The sequence below is a fragment of the Nicotiana sylvestris genome, chromosome 3 (assembly GCF_000393655.2).
Source record: "Nicotiana sylvestris chromosome 3, ASM39365v2, whole genome shotgun sequence".
Classification (NCBI taxonomy): Eukaryota; Viridiplantae; Streptophyta; class Magnoliopsida; order Solanales; family Solanaceae; genus Nicotiana; species Nicotiana sylvestris.
In genome coordinates, this window is record NC_091059.1 from 45,603,203 (window position 1) to 45,627,081 (window position 23,879).

Genomic DNA, 23,879 nt, shown 5'->3' on the forward strand with positions numbered 1-23,879 from the left:
TCTGCTGCTATATTAGGCTTGTAGGAAATTTGGGGGGAAAAGAATTCAGAATTCAGACACAGAGATTTTTTATTTTTGAAATTTTCTCTTTGCAGAAATTTGTCATAGAATTTCATATTCAAGTAGAAAATCACCTGTCAAAGAATTGCTCTGTTATCCACCTGCCATTTTATACTTTGGTTAATATGGCTTCTTTTTATTTATCAGGTACTTTGGTTCAAATGGCGCAGTTTCAGATTTCCGAGAACATGACCCTTGATAGGAAGTGTCACACCTCCTTGTTCTGCATCCGAGAGGGCGCAAGTGAGTTTTTTCCAATTAAAGGACAATCGAATCGGGATTGGTTTATTTATTTCAGAGTCGCCACTTGGGAGATTTAGGGTGTCCCAAGTCACCAATTTTAATCCCGAATCGAGGAAAAGAATGACTCCATATTACAGTCTGCGTACCAGAAATCCGGATAAGGAATTCTGTTAACCCGGGAGAAGGTGTTAGGCATTCCCGAGTTCCGTGGTTCTAGCACGGTCGCTCAACTGTTATATTCGGCTTGATTATCTGATTTTATACAAATATGAACTTATGTGCAAATTTTAACTTTTTACCGCTTTTATTATTATTTTTACGAGAATTGCAACGTCGTGAAAATATATCTCGAACCACGTTACATCAATGCACCCGTGGTTATTGACATATCTCGACTTGGTTGAGATTTGGATTTGGGTCACATAAATGTGCACCCGTGTTTAAGGAAATTAAATTATTAAGACGCGCCTAAAGCAACTAACGTATTGTTATTTTGGGGAAAATCGTAAAATTTGCTAAACGGCATGTCCCGATTTCTAAGTATTTTAATATATATATATATCTAGATGGCCCCGCAGCTTCTACATTTCTTGTTTGTCGAGGCTCGTCTCACTTTGTTATTAAAAGGAATTTACAACGTCATGAAAATGCATCTCGGGCCACGTCACAATCAATGTGCCCGTGATTAAAGACATATTTCGACTCCGTTGAGATTTGGATTTGGGTCACATAAATGTGCACCCGAGTTTAGGGAGATAAGATTATTAGATGCGCGCTTAAAGAGACTATCGCGTTATTATTCCGGGAGGGTCGTGAGATTTGCTAAACGACCTGCCTTGGAAACTGAATGCTTCGATATATACATTTAACGAGGGCCCCGCAGCTTGTGCGTTTTTATTTGTCGAGGCTCATCTCGTCCTTATTTTAAAAGGATATCCTATAGCAACTACGCTTCTTGTCGCGTTTGTCTCTACTAACTGAAAATAGAGATAGTCCTAGTTAATTACATGCTTGCAGGTTATTTACAGCAAGATTCAAAATACTTTTACAGAATAGGAAAATGTGGCTACGCGCACAGACAACTGATCGAACATTATGGGCCCAAATCCAGCTCATGCGAGATGGGCCAGACCTGGGTCACTGTTTATCCGATGCGGGCCTGCTTGGTCTGTTTCGACCTGGGCTCGACCCCCATGAGATTGAGACCGTAAACTTATGTTCTTTGTTTAAAAGATGTGGCTTATCAATAATTATAACAAAGCAGTTTATCAAAAGGAGATGAACTTAACTAGTAATGGATAGTTTCATGCTTGGCATGTATTAAAGAATATGTTACACAATTAAACTAAGTCTAGGATACAACCTACTATATTGGGAATATTTTTACCTAACAGCATACATATACAACTAACATTCAATCACCATACATTGATATCTACTAGGCGTGCAAGCTACCTTCAGTATCCAAACAAAAATGTAAACTATTATGCATTACATGATATTCAATATAACAGTCTATGCTTAAAATAAACATTCTTCAATTCTTCTCTTTTTGCATTCATACTCAACTGCAAGTTACATTGACAGTATTAGTCGTGTACCTGGATGTTTGCACAATAAGAAGAGGAAGAGAAAGAGTATCAGCAGCAAGCAACCAACAGCAACAACAAATAGCAACAACACAACAACACAACCAGCAACAACTATGTAGCCCACAGGTGATCGAGCATCAAACAGACAAATCCCAGAAAAAAAACAGAGTAGAGAGACAGCAGGAGGCCCAGGATATCGAATGTAACAGCAACAGAAATCCAATAACCAACAAAGCTCGGCAAACAACCAACAGCAAACAACAAAGACAACTTGACCGCCTTGAACTCTTACACAGTTTTCAGACAATACTCATTCACAGTATTCTGAAATTTGTTTCTGTTTTTTCCTTTTCAGTTTTCTTACTCACAGAATCTCTCTGAAGACTAAAGCATGTCCAGCCCCTTTTAAGTTTTGCAACAGCTCTATTTATAGGCAGAAATGGCAAGCACTCAGCTGCCTTGAACCCCTTCCCTCTTTCCTGCCCATAACTTCCTTTCTAAACTAATCAAAATATTCCTCATACCCATCCATTCGACAGGCTTTTAGCCTGTGTTTTCTGCCCAACAACATGGGCACCCCTTTTTTATTCAATCAGCCCCATGCCAACAAGTTTGGCTTCCCACTATTACCTTATTTTAATCCTAATCCAGTACCCCATTTGTCAGCTCATTTAAACTAATCATTTCTGTTCTTTTTTATACCCAAACTACCCTTGTTAAGCCTTGATTATTACTGTCCTAAACCATTGCAGCATCAGGGCCTTTTGAACTTCTGAAAGTTCAAATTCAAGACTGCCCTAGCCTGATTCTTTTAATTGTTTACAAAGCAGCTACAAACTAATATTCACAGATAATGTCAAACATCCAATTAACAACACAGGTTCGTTCAATCATGTGAAGTTGTACGCATTAGCATATTTGAACATTCAGTCCTAGGAAACTAATCGACGACGTTTATCAAGTCGACTATACTAATTATAACAAGGACTAATCAGTCGATTAAACAACAAGAACAGGGTCCCTAAGGGCTTCAGACAAACTTGCACGACATTGGGGGGGCTATATGAGTTATCTATGCGACGACTAATCTAATCGAGCATGTATATCACAGAACGTATTCAAACATACACAAAAAACAATCGGCCAAATAAAAGGCCTCACAAAGATGGAAGAAATTGGAATGAAAATACCAGAAATACCAAACAATCACAACAAAACATGCTAACAAACTCAATCAATATTCGAACAAAACTAAAAAGAAAAGGGAAAACTTACTGAAAGTGTTTAACAAAAGCCGACCCAGGTCTGACTTAGGTTTGACCATTTGAGGCCGAACAAGCTTTAATCGAGGTGTTCTCAACCGAGAACACCTTGATAAAAGTCTATTAGACCCCAAACCCCTTATGAAGTCGGTCGGATTCCAAGATTCTTTGTGTCCTAGGGTTCGAATTCTTAGATTTGGTTTTTTAGGATTTGTGTGTAGATTCGGACCAAACCAGGCTTGGTTTGGTCACTAGGGTAGTCAGGGTATTGTCCAGTGTGGATCTGGGGTGGTTTGACATAGATCGAGTCTTGTGTCGAATCTTCAAATGAAGATTCGAGAAGGTGGGGGAGGATTCGAGGCTAGGGGGTAACAGATTTGGGTTCGGGGTGGTGAGATGCATCAAGGGTGTCAAGGGGGTGGTCAACGGCGTCCTTGCCGTCGGCTTTAATGGCGAGGGAAAAGGGGGCGGCATTAGGGTTTCATGGGGTTCGGGGTTTGGTGAAGAAGACGAGTGAAAGGGGGTTTGGATAAGGGGGCGTGGGGTGTGATGGAGGGCTTATATACGGAGTAGGGGATTGGATCTGGGCCATTAGATCAGATGATCTCAACGGCTTGGATCCGATGGTGAGGGGTGAGACGGGGTCGTTTGGTATTAAAACGAGGTCGTTTGGTTTAAGTGAGGGGTTGGGTTGAACCGGTTTCTGGGTCGGGTTTGGGAACGGGTTGCTAAAGGGGGTCCTGGGCCGTTGGATTGTCCTGGACGGACGGCTCAGATCAAACGGCTCATACGGCGCCATTTTGGGGTCGTGCCTGGGCAGGCCTGGTTTGGGCTGAGTCTTGCATTGGCTTTGGGCCTAATTTTGGGGTCCAAACCGATTTTCCTTTCCTTTTTTTAATTCAACAAATTAACCAAAAATTCCTAAAAACAATGTAAAAATTAAAATAAACTTACACACATATTGGGTAACACCTACAACAATTAACACACACATATTAGAATTTTAAAAATGGTTAAATCACAGCCTAGAGTAAAAGCTGCATATTTTGTGAATTTTCTTTTAAAAACCGAATTACGGCCCGATTACACACGGCATACTTATTTTGTATTTTGTTTGATAAGATTCAATGAAAAATGGATAGAAACACAAAGGACTACCAGCACATGTCACGTAAAAATTGAAAATTTGTACGGCGAGGCCATTTGCAATTATTTTAATTTCTTTTGGAGTGATTGTTCGTGAAGCAAAAATCACGTGCTTACAGCTGCCCCTCTTTGCCCGAAGACACGAAGGGTTTTCGCGCAAAGATAAAGCGGGCGATTTTTGCTCGTCCGAGTACTCCGTGTGAAGCATTTTTCGAAAAAGATTTGACCGAACCTTTGCTTCAGAGGTTTCCTACATATCCTGGGCTGAACAGGAATCAGGTCAATGTAGTTCGGGAAGTTTTGGTAGCTGGCACTACCGTATGACTGTAGTGTTCGCTGCTTTTGTGCGCTGTTGCATGCTGCTGTAGGATGCTACCGCTCACCGATCTTCTTGTTACATCGTTCTAAAAGGAAAAACAAGAAGCTAGGCTAGACTATGGATCATAAGATCTCATCCATCTTCAACTTGTTCTTGTCGCCTCGCTTTCTTGTCGGCCTGCGCTTTCCTCCGATGCTTTTATTTTTGTGAACTTGGGAGATGACACTGGTCTTTTGCTTTTTCTGAATGCCAGTTTTCATCATTTCACTTGATCTGCTGGGAACATGGCCCTCTTCTCTAAGCCTTTCAATGGTTTCTTCAGTGGTGTGGCTTTCTTCATCAAAATTGTTATGCTGGGCATGCTATAACGTTCCCAGGCTGCTTCTTGGTTCTGGGGATTTTATTGTTTCCTGCCTGGGGATCTCTGTTGTAACCTTCCGCCTTCTGGTGGGGTTACTGATTCCAGAATCTGTAATATAAGACCAAAAAGTTTTTTTTAAATGCAAAATTATGAGATGTATTCCCGCATTTTACTGGTGGGCAACCTAGAGCTGAAATGTATTCCCGCATTTTACTGGTGGGCGACCTAGAACATAAAGTATTCCCGCATTTTACTGGTGGGCGACCTAGAGCTGAAAAGTATTCCCGCATTTTCCTGGTGGGCGACCTAGAGCTGAAAAGTATTCCCGCATTTTACTGGTGGGCGACCTAGAGCTGAAAAGTATTCCCGCATTTTACTGGTGGGCGACCTAGAACTGAAAGTATTCCCGCATTTTACTGGTGGGCGACCTAGAACATAAAGTATTCCCGCATTTTACTGGTGGGCGACCTAGAACTGAAAGTATTCCCGCATTTTACTGGTGGGCGACCTAGAGCTGAAAAGTATTCCCACATTTTACTGGTGGGCGACCTAGAACTGAAAGTATTCCCGCATTTTACTGGTGGGCGACCTAGAACATAAAGTATTCCCGCATTTTACTGGTGGGCGACCTAGAACTGAAAAGTATTCCCGCATTTTACTGGTGGGCGACCTAGAACTGAAAAGTATTCCCGCATTTTACTGGTGGGCGACCTAGAGCTGAAAAGTATTCCCGCATTTTACTGGTGGGCGACCTAGAACTGAAAGTATTCCCGCATTTTACTGGTGGGCGACCTAGAACATAAAGTATTCCCGCATTTTACTGGTGGGCGACCTAGAACTGAAAGTATTCCCGCATTTTACTGGTGGGCGACCTAGAGCTGAAAAGTATTCCCGCATTTTACTGGTGGGCGACCTAGAGCTGAAAAGTATTCCCGCATTTTACTGGTGGGCGACCTAGAACTGAAAGTATTCCCGCATTTTACTGGTGGGCGACCTAGAGCTGAAAAGTATTCCCGCATTTTACTGGTGGGCGACCTAGAACTGAAAGTATTCCCGCATTTTACTGGTGGGCGACCTAGAACTGAAAGTATTCCCGCATTTTACTGGTGGACGACCTAGAGTTGAAAAGTATTAAAAAAATTTCCTCGTTCTTCTGAGAATTTTTTTTTTGACAATCGGCAGAAAATTTTCTGCCCCGGTTTTGGTGATTTCCCTGGCATCGCGTCCTGCTGCCATCATCAATCCTTTGTTTTCCTGCAGCAGACAAAAAAGGATTTAGTTAGTTTTAATCATGGTGGGAGGAGGTGCCTTTCCGGTGGATGATTTTTCCTCTCTTTCCCTTTTCTTGCTCTGTGCCCCCATAACTGGTTGGTGGACAAAGTTGCTTGCTGGGGGTTTCCGGCCTGCTGGGGATTGGTTTTCAATTTATCCCCTTTTCTGCTTTCTCTTTACAGTACATGCTGTGGGAGTCTGCTTTTACTCCCGAAACCACTCCCTTTAGGAGTTTACTTCCTCCAAAACTGCAGGGCACAACATTGCATTGCCTGGGGCTAGCCTTTAGGACTGTTGGGGTTACCCTGCATCGGATGAATCCCTCTTCGGTCTCTGGTAGTAAGCTTTGAAAAATCCTTTTCAAGACAAATTTTTAGAAAGAGAAATAAAAAGATAGAAAAGGAGAAAATCTTTCTGAACCAATACTTGGTGGGAAAAGAAATTCAGAAGAACTTATCTGGATGACATGACTGGTCCCCGTGATCATGACGTGCACCATAGATCCCCGACCCAGTCTATTTGTATCAATCGACTTGCCCGATGGTCTGACTTGCTGGGGATAAATGAGTGTTCATTTCTTTGCGAATGTGGACCCTTTTGTTGATCTGTCTTGTCGCCTCATAGTGCCCTTCGAGGGGTTTTCACTAATGAGACTCTCTCTTTCTCTCAACTCCCGGCGCCTTATGGTGCCTGTGAAGGTTTTCACCGATAAGACTCTCTCATTTTATATCTCTCATCTTATGTCGCCTTTCGGTGCCTATGAAGGTTTTCACCGATAAGACTCTCTCATTTTATTTCTTCATCGAGGAATCGGGGTGTTGTCGATGTGACTCTCTCTTCTGGAGATCCCTTTGGACTATCAATTCATTTCCAATTTCATGATCCTCTTCTTTGCTGGGGATCGGCGTATTATTCTCGGCTTTATTTGCATGACTTGGCACCTCTTGGATATTGATCGGGAGGTCTTTTGGACGTCGATGTTGGTTTTGGTGTGGGGCTAAAGCAAGGCTATCAAAATGAAATAATTTGATGGGTGATCTGCTACAACTTTTGGAATCTAACCTTTGTTGGAATTTTTAAAACATAACCTCTGCCCCAGTTTTCTTGCTTGGGGGATTTTATTTTTACTCTAGGTTGAGCTACGTGCGTTATGCACACTGTGCCTATTATGCATACTTATGGACATTATGCACACTATGACCGAGCCGTGAGGCGCCTACGTATCCTCTTCGAGGAATCAGGTCAAACGTAGTTCCCACGGTTTTGTATTTCTTATGATTTTTATCTTCTTTTACTTTTCTTTCTCTCTTTTTTTCATTTTCCTTTAAAGATTTTTCCTCTTTTTTTTTCTTTTCTTTTTCTTTCATATCTTTTCCATTAGTGATTCCAAAAGAGGGGTATGAAAGAATAACTTAAGGCTCAAAAGGGGGAAACAAGGGTTAAAAGTGTTTGGATAGAAGAAAGAACTGCCTCTGTCATTTCATTATCCAATAAGCACCAAGTACAAACAAACGAACCGATAATTGCCATAATTAAAGAAATTACGCATAATATCTCTTGACTGCATCAGAATTGATAGCCATGTCGACACATCTCCCCTCGATATCTGTCAAACACACAAGCACCGTTGGAAAACACTCTGGTCACAATATAAGGCCCTTGCCAATTTGGGGCGAACTTGCCTTTTGCCTCGACCTGATGCGGGAGGATCTTCTTTAACACCTGCTGCCCTACTTCAAACTTCCTGGGGCGTACCTTCTTATTGTATGTTCTCGCCATTCTCTTCTGATACAACTGACCATGGCACACTGCTGCCAATCTTTTCTCATCTATCAAGCTCAACTGTTCCAATCGAGCTCTGACCCATTCATTATCATCAATCTCGGCTTCAGCGACAATCCGGAGGGATGGAATTTCGACCTCCGCTGGTATTACGGCCTTAGTGCCGTACACCAGCAAATAAGGAGTTGCACCTATGGAGGTCCGGACGGTAGTGCGATAACCCAACAGAGCAAAGGGTAATCTCTCGTGCCATTGTCTAGATCCTTCCACCATCTTTCGCAGTATCTTCTTGATGTTTTTATTGGCTGCTTCGACCGCTCCATTCGCCTTGGGACGATATGGGGTGGAATTGCGGTGTGTAATCTTGAATTGTTGGCATACCTCTCTCATCAGGCTGCTGTTAAGATTCGCACCGTTATCCGTGATGATTACTTTTGGGATCCCAAATCTGCAGATGATATGGGAGTGCACAAAATCCACCACCGCCTTTTTAGTTACCGACTTGAAGGTTTTAGCCTCAACCCATTTGGTGAAGTAGTCAATGGTTACTAGAATGAACCTATGACCGTTGGATGCTGCTGGCTCGATAGGTCCAATGACATCCATGCCCCATGCAACAAACGGCCAGGGTGCTGACATCGTATGTAACTCTGTTGGCGGAGAATGAATCAGATCTCCATGTATCTGACACTGATGGCATTTCCTCACGAAAGTGATACAGTCGTGTTCCATGGTGAGCCAATAATACCCTGCCCGAAGGATCTTCCTTGCCAATACATATCCGCTCATATGTGGCCCGCAAACTCCAGCGTGTACCTCTGCCATAACCGTCGTGGCTTGACCGGCATCTATGCATCTCAACAATCCCAAATCCGGGGTTCTTTTGTACAAAACTCCTGCGCTGAGGAAGAAACCATTTGACAAACGCCGAAGGGCTCTTTTTTGGTCTCCAGTGGCCTGTTCCGGATATATCCCCATTCTGAGGTATTCCTTGATATCATGAAACCAGGGCTCGCCATCTAGTTTCTCTTCTACGGCGTTGCAATAAGCGTGCTGATCACGGACCTGGATGTGCAGAGGATCAACATACATTTTGTTAGGGTGGTGCAACATTGATGCTAAGGTGGCCAATGCATCCGCAACCTCGTTATGAACTCTCGGGATATGTTTGAATTTTACCGATCGAAATTGCTTGCTCAGATCGTGCAAGCATTGTCGATAAGGTATGAGTTTCAAGTCCCGTGTTTCCCATTCACCCTGAATCTGATGTACCAAGAGGTCCGAGTCTCCCAAGACCAAGACGTCTTGGACATCCATGTCCGCAGCCAATCGTAGACCCAAAATGCAAGCTTCATACTCGGCCATATTGTTGGTGCAATAGAAGCGTAGTTGAGCCGTAACAGGATAATGGCGTCCTGTTTCAGAAATGAGTACTGCTCCTATTCCAACCCCTTTCGCGTTTGCAGCTCCATCGAAGAAAAGCTTCCAACCCGGTTCCTCGGGTAACTCCAGCTCATTTGTATGCATTACCTCTTCGTCGGGAAAATACATTCTTAAAGGCTTGTATTTTTCATCAACTAGATTCTCTGCCAAATGGTCGGCCAACGCCTGGGCTTTCATGGCCGTCCTCGTCACATAGACGATATCGAACTCTGTGAGCAGAATTTTCCATTTTGCCAACCTCCCTGTGGGCATAGGCTTCTGAAAGATATACTTCAATGGGTCCAAACGGGATATGAGATAAGTAGTATACGAGGACAGGTAGTGTTTCAACTTCTGAGCTACCCAAGTTAGGGCGCAACATGTTTTCTCGGGTTGAGTGTACTTGACCTCATATACTGTGAATTTCTTGCTAAGATAGTAGATGGCCTGCTCCTTTCTTCCTGTGTTGTCATGTTGCCCCAGTACACAACCAAATGAATTTTCCAGGACCGTCAGATAAAGAATTAAGGGCTTCCCTGGCTTAGGCGGGACCAACACGGGTGGATTAGACAGATACCCTTTGATTTGGTCAAAAGCCTCTTGACACTCTGCCGTCCAACTTACCGCAGCGTCCTTTTTCAACAGCCGAAATATGGGTTCACAAGTTGCGGTGAGTTGAGCGATGAACCTGCTGATGTAATTGAGTCTACCCAGCAAACTCATTACCTCTGTTTTGTTCTTTGGCGGTGGCAAATCTCGGATGGATTCAATTTTGGATGGGTCTAACTCAATCCCCCGTCGACTGACGATGAATCCTAGCAGCTTTCCTGATGGAACCCCGAATGCGCATTTGGCCGGGTTGAGCTTGATATCATACCTTCGGAGTCTTTGGAAAAATCTCCTTAGGTCTGCTACATGATCTTCCTGATGCCAAGACTTTATGATCACATCATCTACGTACACCTCAATTTCTTTGTGTATCATATCGTGAAACACAGCAGTCATTGCTCGCATGTACGTTGCCCCGGCGTTCTTCAATCCGAACGGCATTACCCGATAGCAGTAAGTTCCCCATGGCGTAATAAATGCTGTCTTTTCCGCATCCTCCTCGTCCATTAGGATCTGATGATAACCCGCATAGCAATCCACAAAGGATCCGATCTCGCGCCCAGCGCAATTATCGATCAGGATATGAATGTTGGGCAACGGAAAATTGTCCTTGGGACTTGCTTTGTTGAGGTTGCGGTAGTCGACGCACACCCTGATTTTTCCATCCTTCTTTGGAAACTGGTACCACATTGGCCAACCACTCGGGATATCGAGTGACCCGAATGACCTTCGCCTGCAACTGCTTAATCACCTCTTCTTTGATCTTTACACTCATTTCTGTTTTAAATTTCCTTAGCTTTTGCTTGACCGGAGGGTATGCCGGGTCAGTGGGCAATTTGTGAACCACTAAATTGGTGCTTAATCCCGGCATATCATCATATGACCATGCAAAAACATCTTTGAATTCCACGAGGGTTTTGATCAATTCTTCCCTGACATTCGGCTCAATATGGATGCTGATTTTGGTTTCTCGGACATTATCAGCGTCTCCTAGATTCACAGCCTCAGTGTCATTTAGGTTAGGTTTGGGTTTTTCTTCAAATTGGCACAGTTCTCGGTTTATCTCTTCGAAGGCTTTATCTTCGTCATATTCAGATTCATCGTCACAAACGACCTCTTGTATTATTGAGTCGGATTCAGATTGATTTATTAAACTAGGTCGAAGATCCGCTGTGCATGCCATGTCATTAGAACCAGTAAAAAGAGAACTGTTCAGAAAGAAAAAGAACAAAACAAAATTAAAATGGGACCAAAGAAGAGAACTTTATTAAACTTGCGGGATAAAAGGGTTCACACTTTTACAAAACAAAAGTAAAACTTGGATTACACCCTGAATAATCCGAACAAAACAAAACAAACAAAACATAAATCAAAGCCTACTACCAAGACTCCCCTCGGACAGGAAGAGGAGTAACTGTCCAATTGTTGGTCTTGGCCTCAGGCCCCACAAACTGTATCTCTGCTCTGCTGGAACCCTCTCCAGCTTCTACCATACTGACATCAGCGAATAGCCTCTCGAAACTCTGATTCAGGTCCCCATCCATACCAATCAATGGTCCTAGAATCTTTGGGACCGGTGGCTCTTTGGCACTTGCCCTGACAAAAGACCTTGAGAGACGTGGCACTGGTTTGGGCAGAAACCAAACCCTCTTCTTCATTTTTCGCGCTTGCTTCCTATCTGCTGCGGTTGGTTTGAACCCCAATCCGAAAGTTTCTACATTTTTAGGCAGGGAGACAGGTTGGACAATCCCCTGAAGCTCGACTCCCAGGCCTTTTCCCGGCACAAATCCATTACCCAGCATTTCCGAGACCATCATGACTGTCGCGGCAGCTACCCTCGGGTGCTGAAGGATCTCACCCTCAGAAATCTTGTTTGCCGACATTGTATCGAAAATCTGGTAGACCCAAGGACCTTTGTCATCATCGGTCTCTATGAAAGGTACAATGGCGCCACCCATGGTGCACGCCGTGTCCTCGCCGTGTAGCACGACCTCTTGTCTTTCCCATTCGAACTTCACCATCTGATGTAGGGTGGAGGGCACTGCTTTGGCTGCATGAATCCATGGTCGTCCTAACAGAAGGTTATAAGATACTGTGGCATCTAACACCTGGAACTCCATGGTGAACAGGACTGGACCGATGGTCAATTCAAGTACAACATCCCCTACAGTGGCTGTTCCATTTCCGTCAAATCCTCGGACGCAGATGCTATTCTTGCGGATCCATCCGTGGTCGATCTTTAACTGGTTCAAAGTGGATAATGGGTAGATATTGGCACTTGAACCGTTATCCACCAATACCCGAGTAACTACCGAGTTTTCACATTTGACAGTTAGGTAGAGAGCTTTATTATGCTCTGTACCTTCCATCGGCAGGTCATCATCTGAGAATGTTACCCTGTTCACCTCGAAAATCTTGTTGGCAATGGTTTCCAGGTGGTTCACAGAAATCTCGTTGGGCACATGAGCTTCGTTCAATATCTTCATCAAGGCCCGACGATGCTCCTCAGAATGGATCAGTAATGACAGTAGCGAGATCTGGGCCGGTGTCTTCCTCAACTGTTTGACCACGGAGTAGTCCTGCACTTTCATATTTCTTAGGAACTCCTCAGCCTCTTCTTCAGACACAGGTTTCTTGGTTGCAACTGGGTTGGTTTTCCTTAACTCCACCGGAGCAAAACACCGACCTGATCGAGTCAGCCCTTGCGCTTCACAACTAACTTCCTCCACCTGTTTTCCTTTGTACATCACCACTGCCTTCTCGTATTTCCAAGGCACATCCTTGCTATCAATTATCGGCAGCTGGACTACAGGCTTTATAGTGACCAGTTCCCGGTACACCCCTTTCAACACAACTGCAGGCGTGGGTGGGGTCCCTGATATTACCAACTTATTTGGCTCGAGTCTGCTTGTTATGGCGGACGGGCTCTTTCCCAATATAACTACTGGCTTGACGCCTCCTTTCTGCGACTGTACCCCGGTTCCTCCACTGGTCGATCCTTCTTTCGGAGCGGCCTGGATCATCATAACTGTCTGTGAAGGTTTTCTCAACTCTCCCCCTTCATACACCAACTCAATCATGTGAGCCTCGTGGTGCGCTGGCAGCGGGTTCTGGTTGATGTTAGGAGCCTCCGGTGTCTGGACCTCGATCTTATTGGTGTCAATAAGATCTTGTATGGCATGCCTCAATTTCTAACACTTTTCGGTATCATGCCCCAGCATCCCTGAGCAGTATTCACAACTTATTGATTGATCCAAATTCTGGGGTGGGGGATTTGGTTCTCGAGTCTGGACAGGATTAACCAAACCCAGCTGCCTTAATTTGTGGAACAAAGCGGTGTAGGTTTCTCCCAACTCCGTGAAAGTTTTGTGTTTCCGTAGCCTGTCATTCCTAGCATCTGGATTTCCCCGAAATCCTGCCCCTGGCGGGTTTCTATACGCCCTCGGTGGAGGATAGGTGTTTGGTGGTGGCGCATATGTGTTTTGGTGAACCAGCGCACGCCATTGCGGGCGAACCGGAGGCTGAGTGTATGTCTGGGCCTGGTGTACGGAACAATTTGGTTCTCGAGGTGGATAGCAATGTTGTGGTGGGTTGTATGGGTAGTCTGGCCTGTGAGGTCTGGGTTGGTTGTAGTGTGGCTTGCTAGCCCTGGACCAATTGTCTGCCTCGATCGTGGCAATTTCTTCTTTCTTTCTTCTTCCCAACGCACCTCCGGTGCCGTTCTGAATAGTTTGGGTTGTGGCCTTGAGTGCCGAATAGTTCAAAATTTTGTCGGACCTCAGACCCTCTTCTATCATGACCCCTATCTTGACCACCTCGTTGAAGGATTTTCCAACCGTTGTCACCAAGTGACCAAAGTAGGTTGGGTCCAATGTTTGTAAGAAATAGTCCACCATCTCTCCCTCTCTCATGGGAGGATCGACTCTAGCTGCTTGTTCTCTCCAGCGGAACCCGAACTCGCGAAAATTTTCCCCGGGTTTTTTCCCAGTTCTTAATAATGTGAGACGGTTAGGGACTATCTCGAGATTGTACTGGAAATGACCTGCGAAAGCCTGCGCCAGATCATCCCAAGTATACCACCTACTGGAATCCTGCCTGGTATACCATTCTAGCGCAGATCCGCTCAGACTCTGGCCGAAATAAGCTATTAGCAGCTCATCCTTGCCGCCTGCCCCTCTCATTTTGCTACAGAATCCCCGCAAATGTGCCATGGGATCACCGTGCCCTTCATATAAATCAAACTTAGGCATCTTGAACCCAGCCGGGAGTTGGACGTCTGGGAAAGGGCACAGATCTTTGTATGCTACGCTGACCTGGTTGCCCAAACCGTGCAGGTTCCTGAAGGACTGCTCCAGGCTTTTGAACTTTCTCAATACCTCATCCTGTTCAGGGGCTTTAACCGGCTTTTCAATCTCTGTCGGTACCTCCAAGTGTGGATTGTAAGCATGTGGTTCGGGGGCATGGAATGTAGGCTCAGGGGGATAGTATTGCGTATCGTGAGCCTGAAACAATGGCTCACTGGTCGTTCTTTGCAAGGGGGTTGATGTGGGTTCCACAAAAGTGGGAATATTGGGTGTTGGGAGAGGTTGATGGGGTGGTGGAGCTTGGGAATCATGAGGGCTTCTTTCTTGATGATAACGGGGGTTTGGGAGGCTTGTTGAAGGGCCGGAGTGAGGGTATTCCGGCATGTGCCCCAGTGGCTCAGGGCTCTTTTGTGCTTTGGTTAGGGCTAGCTGCATTGCATTCATCTCTAGTCCCATCCTTTCAATCTTTTCCATCACTTCTTTTAACAACTGGCTCATCGGCCTTTCTTCCTCATTACTATTCTCTGAAGTAGTCATGCTTGTTGCTACCGGTCCTTTGGATCTAGTTTGGTAGGAGTGTGTTGCCAGAGTTCTTTAACAACTAACTTGTCTGGATTCAGACAACAACAAACTTTGTTAGCATTAGAGCTTAACAGATTTGATCATAACACATAGAGGATGCAATGCTCCTAGGCAGTTAACCGTTTCTACATGCTTTGCATCGAACAACATGCGTCATCCCGGCTTGCTCATTTGTCCCTTTTAAAGTACTTTGGGAAACCCTGTGTTTTATTTTATTTTTGTATTTTCTTTCTTTCTTTAAAAAAACGGTCGAATCTTATGGGATTTGCCTACGTATCACGTCCCCGCGCGAATCAGACCAGGCGTAGTTCTGCCACAAAGTAAAGACACATAAAAATTCTTCTGGAATCACATAATTTCATTATCAAAATTTTGCTATTACAGACTTAAGCCAAGAACAGCAATAGTAAAGACTCCAAAGTTCTTAACCCTATTTGATTAAAAGAAAAAGAAAACAACACATGGGAATGCAACAAAGCCAAGTAAACAGGACTTTGACCAAAGATTAATTTTCCAACTTAGGGGCCCATGAGGCATCATTCGGCCCTTTCGCGGCCCTAGGTGTAAGGTCTCTCTGCAAGCTTCTCAATTCATTCATGATCCGGTGGACACAGCCCATGATGGAAACAAGGAGGGTCTTCCGTGGTATTTGCTCACATGCTAGGCATTTCATGTAGATGTAATGCCCAATTTCGTCGATCCTTCCTCGAATGTTGTCCCTTTCAATGAACAATTGCCCGATTTGTCGGTTCTTTACTCCCAGTGCTTGAGCATTGTCGGCAAGTTAATCCTGGAACAACTCCATTTGTTTTTCCATGCAGGCCATTGCATCGTAACAACGCCTTCTGTCAGCCTGAGCGTCTCGTGCTTGTTTGATGATCCGATCATGTAGAGTGGAGTTCGTTTCCCTTAATATCCCGATGCTCATTTCATAATCCCTTATGACCTGTTGCAGACGCTGCCTCCGGGCCATTGTATCTTTTGCCCATTTGACCTTCATCCTTGCTATGCAAGCTTCTGATTGTTCTAATTCTTCTTGGCTCTGGATGACCTGATTTCTCAAACTTGCTATCAATCTTTCGTCGGAGCGATGCTTCTGTCGGTCAATGTTACTCTTACTGGCTTGGCAAAGGCGGGCCTTCAGGATCTGGTTCTCTTGGGCTAGCTTGTTTCTTTTAGCCTGCTCCGAGGCGACTTGCACGTTGTTTTCAAATACAAGCCTTTCAACTTGTCGCTTTAGCTTCCTGATTTCGACCTGGTAACCTTCCTCTTTTGCGAGCCAGCCCCATTGTTCTTCTGATGACTCGACAAAATCTTGGAGGTGAGGTCGTTTGGTTGGCCGCTCTGCAATGTTCTTCTTATTAAGCCAAGCGAAATAGGCCGGCGAGACTTCACCCCTAGACACATCACCTACCCGAGTATTTGCCGTCAGGTACTGGCATTCACTCCATATGTAACGAACTGTCTTTTCAGGGAATTGGCCGTCACTACTGACCTCGACTGCATAAGTGCTGAGATCTTCGTCCGGATGTACTACTTGACACCTTCCTAACTGCCTCATCACCCTGTAAGGGGCATAAGGTTGAATACCTCTGAGTCCCATTAAGAGGAAGTGAGGACCAGTGGCGGTCATGTATACAATTTCTTCCACAGGAAGCCAACCCAATGTCCAGTTTATTTGTTCTGCCGTGATAGCCCGGAGATAGGATATCCATTCTTCAAACCCTTCTGGTAATCGGGAACCTGAAACCCTCAGGTTATAACCTTCGATGCAGTCCTCATTTGTAGACATGTAGCGGATACACTGAGGATGGCGACACAAGTGTTCGATCATCCACATCTGTAATAACAAGTTGCACCCTTCGAAGAAGTCTGTCCCGACCTTACAAGCCGTGAGGGCTCGGTATATTTCCGACACTACCATAGGAGCAAGGATGCTTTTATCGTTGGTAATCAGGACTTTAACGATTCCAGGCACCTTCAGATCGATATTTCTATCTTTTCGGGGAAACACCACAAGGACCAAGAATGCCACCATGAAAGCGAACCGCCTATGCTCGTTCCACTTTACCAGATTTCCCCTACTGCAGACACCACTTTCTGGATCATTGAATCCTCCTATGTTCCCGTACCTTTGGTATATGAATTGCAGGGTAGAAAAACCTCTATCCAGTTCAGCGTATGGGACTCCCTTGCTTATCTTCAACAGATCCATGAATTTGTGTGAATTCACAGCTCTTGGAGCGATCAGGTATTTGTGTCTCAAACCTTCAGTGACGTCCATGTAACCCGCCACTTCTTCTAAGGTTGGGGTGAGTTCAAAATCCGAGAAACGGAATACGTTGTGGGCCGGGTCCCAAAATGTAACCAAAGCCTTTATGATGTCGCATCGGGGCCTGACATTCAACAGACTAGCCAGACCTCCCAGGTGCAGTTTGATCTTGCCTTGCTCTGACTTCTCCAAATCCTCCCACCATAATCGCACCTCCAGAGGGATTTTGCTCCTAACTGTTACTGGCAAACTTGGACTTATGCTCATTCTGCATGTTTATTGGGGTGATTAAACAAAAATCCAGACTTATTTGACTTAAATACCAAATTGACACACTTCTTTCCTAGGAAAACGAAATTTTGGTTGTTTTCTGTAAAGCATGATGTCACCTTGACTATTTCAAGACTTTTGTTCTTTTGGACTGTACCTATTTTTGAAATAGTAAGTTGGGCCCGATGGGGGTTGCCTACGTATCCCACACCCTGCGAGAATCAAACTGACGTAGTTCGGGCGGAAAATATAAACCAAATTTTGTGAACCATGTTTCTCATGACAAACTATTTTTCCTTTTCTATTCAAAATGAAACCAAAATCCATTTTTCTCTTTTCTATTTTCTTTGGTCTTTAATAAAACAAATTAATAAGACACCTTTTGTTTATTTTCTCAAAATCCCGGCAGATTTTCAACCGTTTTCTGGGTATTGGTTTTTCCGAAAATAATTAATTCCCTAACCGTTATTTCCTTCTTTTTTCTTTTTCACAACATTCCCGATATTCAAAAGCCGGTCAGCATGCAAGTTTGATACAAGTCAATGCATAAATCAAAACAAGATGTAGCAGGATGGTCTTTCATTTTAGGTTGGTAGTCCTAGACGGACCCAACCCCTGTGTTGAGTCCCTTAAGTCAAATGCACATGATGCAAATAAACGCTCCTACTAGGGATCCGGCATGTGGCTTTGTTATACTAAGTTCATAACCTGGGTATTTGTTCTAGACCCGGCTTACCCGAGCGGACAACTCGAGCCGAGGATGGGAGCTGTGTACCGGTAACCAAAAGGCCATCCGATTTTGCAACTCCTCCGAATCCTCGTTCTATTTTGGTATATGACACTAACAGAAAGAAGTCACGACCAACGTGCACACCTCAAGAGAGAGAAGAGAGGGGATTCGGCACAGTTTATATGTACAGTTCAAATAATATCAAAGCAGTAAAAGCAGCACTTAGCACATTAGGCTCAAACACGTAAAAATCAGATAATAAATAAAGCCAAATAATAACAATTATTTTAAGCTTGAGTTCTTAACCCTGAACCAGTGGTTATGGGTCGGAGTCCCCAGCAGAGTCGCCAGAGCTGTCACACCTCCTTGTTCCGCACCCGAGAGGGCGCAAGAGAGTTTTTTCCAATTAAAGGACAATCGAAACGGGATTGGTTTATTTATTTCAGAGTCGCCACTTGGGAGATTTAGGGTGTCCCAAGTCACCAATTTTAATCCCGAATCGAGGAAAAGAATGACTCCATATTACAGTCTGCGTACCAGAAATCCGGATAAGGAATTCTGTTAACCCGGGAGAAGGTGTTAGGCATTCCCGAGTTCCGTGGTTCTAGCACGGTCGCTCAACTGTTATATTCGGCTTGATTATCTGATTTTATACAAATATGAACTTATGTGCAAAATTTTATCTTTTTACCGCTTTCTTACTTATTGTTATTATTTTACGAGAATTGCAACGTCGTGGAAACATATCTCGAACCACGTTACATCAATGCACCCGTAGTTGTTTGGCATATCTCGACTCGGTTGAGATTTGGATTTGGGTCACATAAATGTGCACCCGAGTTAAGGAAAATAAATTATTAAAGGCGCGCCTAAAGCAACTAGCGTCTTGTTATTTTGGGGAAGGCCGTAAAATTCGCTAAACGGCCTGTCCTCGAATTCTAAGTATTTTAATATATACATTTAGAGGGCCCCGCAGCTTGTGCATTTTTTGTTTGTCGAGGCTCGTCTCATTCATTATTAAAAAGAATTTGCAATGTCATGGAAATACATCTCAGACCACGTCACAATCAATGTACCCGTGATTAGAGACACATTTCGATTTCGTTGAGATTTGGATTTGGGTCACATAAATGTGCACCCGAGTTTAGGGAGATAAGATTATTAGATGCGCGCTTAAAGAGACTATCGCGTTATTATTCCGGGAGGGTCGTGAGATTTGCTAAACGACCTGCCTTGGAAACTGAATGCTTCGATATATACATTTAACGAGGGCCCCGCAGCTTGTGCATTTTTATTTGTCGAGGCTCATCTCGTCCTTATTTTAAAAGGATATCCTATAGCAACTACGTTTCTTGTCGCGTTTGTCTCTACTAACTGAAAACAGAGATAGTCCTAGTTAATTACATGCTTGCAGGTTATTTACAGCAGGATTCAAAATACTTTTACAGAATAGGAAAATGTGGCTACGCGCACGGACAGCTGATCGAACATTATGGGCCCAAATCCAGCTCATGCGAGATGGGCCAGACCTGGGCCACTGTTTATCCGATGCGGGCCTGCTTGGTCTGTTTCGACCTGGGCTCGACCCCCATGATATTGAGACCGTAAACTTATGTTCTTTGTTCTAAAGGTGTGGCTTATCAATAATTATAACAAAGCAGTTTATCAAAAGGAGATGAACTTAACTAGTAATGGATAGTTTCATGCTTGGCATGTATTAAAGAATATGTTACACAATTAAACTAAGTCTAGGATACAACCTACTATATTGGGAATATTTTTACCTAACAGCATACATATACAACTAACATTCAATCACCATACATTGATATCTACTAGGCGTGCAAGCTACCTTCAGTATCCAAACAAAAATGTAAACTATTATGCATTACATGATATTCAATATAACAGTCTATGCTTAAAATAAACAATCTTCAATTCTTCTCTTTTTGCATTCATACTCAACTGCAAGTTACATTGACAGTATTAGTCGTGTACTTGGATGTTTGCACAATAAGAAGAGGAAGAGAAAGAGTATCAGCAGCAAGCAACCAACAGCAACAACAAATAGCAACAACACAACAACACAACCAGCAACAACTATGTAGCCCACAGGTGATCGATCATCAAACAGACAAATCCCAGAAAAAAACAGAGTAGAGAGACAGCAGGAGGCCCAGGATATCGAATGTAACAGCAACAGAAATCCAATAACCAACAAAGCTCGGCAAACAACCAACAGCAAACAACAAAGACAACTTGACCGCCTTGAACTCTTACACAGTTTTCAGACAATACTCATTCACAGTATTCTGAAATTTGTTTCTGTTTTTTCCTTTTCAGTTTTCTTACTCACAGAATCTCTCTGAAGACTAAAGAATGTCCAGCCCCTTTTAAGTTTTGCAACAGCTCTATTTATAGGCAGAAATGGCAAGCACTCAGCTGCCTTGAACCCCTCCCCTCTTTCCTGCCCATAACTTCCTTTCTAAACTAATCAAAATATTCCCCATACCCATCCATTCGACAGGCTTTTAGCCTGTGTTTTCTGCCCAACAACATGGGCACCCCTTTTTTATTCAATCAGCCCCATGCCAACAAGTTTGGCTTCCCACTATTACCTTATTTTAATCCTAATCCAGTACCCCATTTGTCAACTCATTTAAACTAATCATTTCTGTTCTTTTTTATACCCAAACTACCCTTGTTAAGCCTTGATTATTACTGTCCTAAACCATTGCAGCATCAGGGCCTTTTGAACTTCTGAAAGTTCAAATTCAAGACTGCCCTAGCCTGATTCTTTTAATTGTTTACAAAGCAGTTACAAACTAATATTCACAGATAATGTCAAACATCCAATTAACAACACAGGTTCGTTCAATCATGTGAAGTTGTACGCATTAGCATATTTGAACATTCAGTCCTAGGAAACTAATCGACGACGTTTATCAAGTCGACTATACTAATTATAACAAGGACTAATCAGTCGATTAAACAACACGAACAGGGTCCCTAAGGGCTTCAGACAAACTTGCACGACATTGGGGGGCTATATGAGTTATCTATGCGACGACTAATCTAATCGAGCATGTATATCACAGAACGTATTCAAACATACACAGAAAACAATCAGCCAAATAAAAGGCCTCACAAAGATGGAAGAAATTGGAATGAAAATACCAGAAATACCAAACAATCACAACAAAACATGCTAACAAACTCAATCAATATTCGAACAAAACTAAAAAGAAAAGGAAAAACTTATTGAAAGTGTTTAACAAAAGCCGACCCAGGTCTGACTTAGGTTTGACCATTTGAGGCCGAACAAGCTTTAATCGGGGTGTTCTCAACCGAGAACACCTTGATAAAAGTCTATTAGACCCCAAACCCCTTATGAAGCCGGTCGGATTCCAAGATTCTTTGTGTCCTAGGGTTCGAATTCTTAGATTTGGTTTTTTAGGATTTGTGGGTAGATTCGGACCAAACCAGGCTTGGTTTGGTCACTAGGGTAGTCAGGGGATTGTCCAGTGTGGATCTGGGGTGGTTTGGCATAGATCGAGTCTTGTCTCGAATCTTCAAATGAAGATTCGAGAAGGTGGGGGAGGATTCGAGGCTAGGGGGTAACAGATTTGGGTTCGGGGTGGTGAGATGCATCAAGGGTGTCAAGGGGTGGTCAACGACGTCCTTGCCGCCGGCTTTAATGGCGAGGGAAAAGGGGGCGGCGTTAGGGTTTCATGGGGTTCGGGGTTTGGTGAAGAAGACGAGTGAAGGGGGGTTTGGATAGGGGGCGTGGGGTGTGATGGAGGGCTTATATACTGAGTAGGGGATTGGATCTGGGCCGTTAGATCAGATGATCTCAACGGCTTGGATCCGATGGTGAGCGGTGAGACGGGGTCGTTTGGTATTAAAACGAGGTCGTTTGGTTTAAGTGAGGGGTTGGGTTGAACCGGTTTCTGGGTCGGGTTTGGGAACGGGTTGCTAAAGGGGGTCCTGGGCCGTTGGATTGGCCTGGACAGACGGCTCAGAACAAACGGCTCATACGGCGCCGTTTTGGGGTCGTGCCTTGGCAGGCCTGGTTTGGGCTGAGTCTTGCATTGGCTTTGGGCCTAATTTTGGGGTCCAAACCGATTTTCCTTTCCTTTTTTTAATTCAACAAATTAACCAAAAATTCCTAAAAACAATGTAAAAATTAAAATAAACTTACACACATATTGGGTAACACCTACAACAATTAACACACACATATTAGAATTTTAAAAATGGTTAAATCACAGCCTAGAGTAAAAGCTGCATATTTTGTGAATTTTCTTTTAAAAACCGAATTACGGCCTGATTACACACGACATACTTATTTTGTATTTTGTTTGATAAGATTCAATGAAAAATGGATAGAAACACAAAGGACTACCAGCACATGTCACGTAAAAATTGAAAATTTGTACGGCGAGGCCATTTGCAATTATTTTGATTTCTTTTGGAGTGATTGTTCGTGAAGCAAAAATCACGTGCTTACAGGAAGGTGTGGAGGTCGAGCATTAGGGTTGTAGGTTAGGGGGGCAGTCGAGCGTTTCTCCTTGCTGCGCCGGCTAGTTTGATAGTGTTTTGTCCAGGACTACTAGCGGTTTTTGTTGTGTTTCACATTTTTTTCCTGTCTTTCACATTTTGGCCTTTTCCATTTATTTGTTGTATTTTATGATGCTGATACTATTTTTCTGGTTTCTGTTGTTGTTACGGATCTATTGTTTCTGAGACCTGAGTCGAGGGTCTCCCGGAAACAGCCTCTCTATCCATTTGAGATAGGGGTAAGGTCTGCATACGTTCTACCATCCCCAGACCCTACTAGTAAAATTCTACTAGGTTGTTGTTGTTGTACTTTGGTTCAAATGATATTTTTCTTAGTCGTCTTAAAAAGAATGTTAGCATTCAAGCGACCAGAGTTAATGCATTTGTATTCTATATGTAATTCTGAATAACGATTTCTTAATTTTATAACTAAATTTTACATTTTTGAGACTTCATAAAAACTATACTATAAATAAACAAATTTTATAGCTAATAACGTCAAAAAATGTTTGGAAAAGTTATAGTTTAAAAAAAATTGTTTCATACTGCAATACTGCTATTGGCCAAACTCGTGACAACTGAGGACCGTGTGATTATGTGAATAATTGAGAGAAGAAACAATTGTGGATTTTAGTCATATGCTAATTAGAATAAGTCAAAATTGACATCCTGAATCGCTGACAAGATGGTACTTTTAATTTTAACAAGTACTATTAAACTGTAATTCCAAGAAAATATGATGTATTGTGCAACTTTCCAAACATTTGATACTTATTAGAGTCAGATTCAACATTTTGGCACTTCCGCACTACTCACTATTTTATAAGATATAGACCTAAAAACTCTTTTATTGTCGTTTTTGGAGAGTTATTTTGCATTTTGTTTCATTTATAGCTGCATCTTGTAACTGTAATTTGTTGTTAGGATTTTACTGGGTTGTTGTTGTTGTACTTTGGTTCAAATATTATTTGGAAAAAGGTTCGAAACTAATCCGAAACACGCCCGAGCCCTCGGGACCACGCCCGAATATCCCAACAAGTCCCATAATATAATACGGACCTACTCGAGGCCTCAAATCACACGTAACAACATC